Raw genomic sequence first — 3,383 nt, 5'->3', positions numbered from 1 at the left:
ACCATGTTTCTGTATCTAAGGGTAAGTATATCAATTAAGATGCTTTTAGTGGCAATTAAAAAAGTCAAAGTAGCTTAAACAACAAGAACATGTATTATATCACTTGACAAGAGCTATCTTTCTCACAATATGAGTTTAAGTTAATGCAGCCTGGAAAAAAAGCCTTTAGTTTGAAATAAGTTAAAATCAAATTTTTCATAGAAAATCTTTAAACTAGTAGTTAAAATCTCATTTACTTTTCTGTTTTATTTATGAAACCTCTGGTTTCATACCCAGGACTATTCTCAGCCATTATAGGGAGTTTCCTCCCCTCTCTCTGAAGACCATTAATTCAACAAATGTTTAATGTGCAGCTTTTGTGGAGTTAGGTCTTATATTCAAAAGCAGAAATGATGTGATTCCCACCCTCAAGGCTCTTACAGTTAATGGAGAAGATAGAAAAGTAAATAATCGTAAAACAGCCTGATAAGCAGTAAAAAGCCAGTCCCTATGAGCACTGTGGGGGCATTTTTAAGTATATTTCTAACCCAGACTGTCTGGAGTCAGGCAAGGCTTCTCAGATATCTTCAGCTGAGTCCTGAATGGCAAACAGGAGTCGGCCAAATGAATTCTGCAAAAAAGAGAGAGGGTGTTCTAGGTAAAACATTAATACACTTGATTCTCATTTGCAGATTCCATGCTTGCAAATTCACCCAATCACTAAAATGTGTTTGTGATCCCAAAATCTATGCTTGTGGTGCTTTTGCAGTCAGTCATTCACTGACAGGCATACAGTGATGAAAAATTTGAGTCACCCAATGTGAATGTTTTCAGTTGACATCAAACAAGGCCACACTCTGCCTTGTTTCAGCTCATACAGTAAACAAGTTTCCTTTTCATGATATATTTAGTTCCATGGTTTTTGCACCTTTGTGGGGTTTTTGTTTGTTTGTTTGTTTTGTGATTCTGCTGCTTAAATTGTCTATATAACAGTGCTAAAGTACTGTTTAGTATTCCTAAGTGCAAGAAGGCTGTGATGCGACTTTCAGTGAAAATACATGTGTTAGATAAGCTTTTTTCAGGCATGAGTTTAACAATATACATTAAGTAAGATGTCTTTAAAAGAAACAGACATAAAACAAAATTATGTATTATATTGATCAGTTGACAATAAATGTGACCAGAGGGCTTTCAGGAAGCTAGCTCGGTACTTCTCTTAGGAGCAGTGGTTCAGTAATCACTAGTTCAGTGTTAGCTGCAAATTTCTAGAACTACTGTGAATAAAGAGAATTGACTACATGTACAAAAGCATAGATGAATGAAAGACATAGTGTGTTTAGGGAATTTTGGTAATTTATTATGGCAATAATGACTTTAGTGGAAAGAGGCCATAAGTAAGGATATGTGAGTAAGAACCATATCAAGGATCTTGAGTGCCCTTCTTTGGTAGTACACTTTACCTCTTTTTTGGTACTCGGTCCAGGTATTTTATGTGATCATTATAGTTGTTCACCCCCTTATCTAAGGGGGATACGTTCCAAGACCCCCAGTGGATGCCTGAAACAGGATAGTACCAAACCCTCTATATTACTATATTTTATCCTATATATACATACCTACGATAAAGTTTAATTTATAAATAGGCACAGTAAGAGATTAATAACAATAAAATAAAACAATTATAACGGTATACCGTAACAAAAGTTATGTGAATGTGTGCACATGCGCACTCTTTCTCTCTAGTAATTTTTGCATTTTTCAGTTCAAGTCTATTCCTGAATCTTTGTAACCATCCCTAATGTGCAGTGATGGCTCGGTGTCACTCGTTTCAGGTGATACCTTGCTGCAGTCTTCATACAGGCTCAGTGTTCTAGTGCAACACGTTTTCTGTTCCTGTCTTCTACCCACAAATTTAACGTATTTTCGTTCTTACCTGAGCACTTACCACACTCTGTGGCTGTAACTTATGCAGTTTGAGGTGCAACAGCAAAACTAGCATGAATTTTGTGGATAGAAGATTTGTTCTTTCTATAGAGCTTAGTAACCTAAACATATGATTTTTTTTCTTTATTAAGAACTTCTACCTTTTCACTTAAAGGGAGCACTTTACAGCTTCTCTTTAGCATATTCAAATTGCTAGCATTAGCAAAATTAAAAATACTCTTGAGCTTTGGGGTCTAAGTAAAATAAGAGTTACTTGAACACAAGCACTGCGATACTGCAATAGTCAATCTGGTAACCAAGATGGCTCCTGAGTGACTAACAAGTAGGTAGCAAATACAGTTCAGATACACTGGACAAAGGGAAGATTCATGTACTGTCAGGACGGAGAGAGATAACAGGAGATTTCATCACGCTACTCAGAATGGCACGCAATTTAAAACTTATGAATTAATTTAGTTCTGGAATTTTGCATTTAGTATTTTTGGACCACAGTTGACAATGGGTAACTGAACACAGAAAGCAAAACTGCATAAAAGGGGGAAGCAGCGTATTCATGTATGCAACTAATTAGAAGTTTTTATACTATACTCTGTTCTTTATGTGTGATTATGGTGATGATGGTGATGTTGATAATGATGATGACAATTAAGATAATTACTATGATGATAACTATCATTCATTAAATGCCTTCTTTGTGCAGGCCACTATAAGATGCACTACAAATGAGACCTTTTTTGCTTCTATAGCCCTATGAAGTGGTGGTGGTATGAAGTGGTTGAGGTTCAAAGATGTTAAGTAGTTTGCTCAAGGCCACACAGTTATGTAGTGGTGCTAACATTAAAATATTCAAGTCCTAAGAGCCTGTTTTTTTGTTCCAGTTTCCCTTTCTGACCTCCATCTTTATATCCTCTATAGAATGAAGTAGGTGCTCATTAAAGTTGAAAGGCTGTGATATCAGGTTCCTACTTGAGCTTATAATCACTCATCATTGATGATTGTATGTTTAGTAACTTTTTTGCTTACTATTTAAAGAATACTTAATTTTAACCCCCAAGCAAAAAAAGCAGCATTTCAGACTTTATAGTATAAAATGGTCTGCAGTAGCTATTTTTAATTTTGCTAATAAAAAGTCATATAATATGTATAAAATTCATGACTCATCTTTTGGCTGGAATGTGAGTTTTTTCCTTAAGTTTCCACTTAATTCACCTTCTTAGACTCTTTGAATTGCACTGTGTGACTTTTAGAGATAAGTTCTATAATGCTTGAATCTCATCTGACATTCTAGAATGTGTATCAGAGATCAAAGCAGTCCCAGAGATAGTAATGGGAGAGTGTCGTTTGTCTCTCCATTCTGCTTACACTTGTAGTTTGCTGCAGTTTTCCACAGATTTTGACATTATTCCACTCTTAAGAGGGGAATGCTGAGAGATGGAATCCTTCTTTGCCATTTATGGGAA

General features: G+C 35.6%; 1 protein-coding gene and 1 long non-coding RNA gene across 2 annotated transcripts in view; both read left to right on the top strand.

The window, feature by feature from the left end:
• The window catches only part of EFCAB14 (EF-hand calcium binding domain 14), a 45,906-nt gene that overhangs the window by 15,022 nt on the left and 27,501 nt on the right, over positions 1-3,383 (top strand). The gene's annotated exons all lie outside the window — the stretch shown is intronic.
• LOC111744429 overlaps positions 1-3,383 on the top strand; it is a 12,080-nt gene that overhangs the window by 1,463 nt on the left and 7,234 nt on the right. The window lies entirely within an intron of this gene.

The sequence above is a fragment of the Pteropus vampyrus genome, unplaced genomic scaffold (genome assembly GCF_000151845.1).
Source record: "Pteropus vampyrus isolate Shadow unplaced genomic scaffold, Pvam_2.0 Scaffold135, whole genome shotgun sequence".
NCBI classification, from domain to species: domain Eukaryota; kingdom Metazoa; phylum Chordata; class Mammalia; order Chiroptera; family Pteropodidae; genus Pteropus; species Pteropus vampyrus.
The sequence above is the reverse complement of the archived record's forward strand: the minus strand, read 5'-3'. Positions and strand labels throughout refer to the sequence as shown.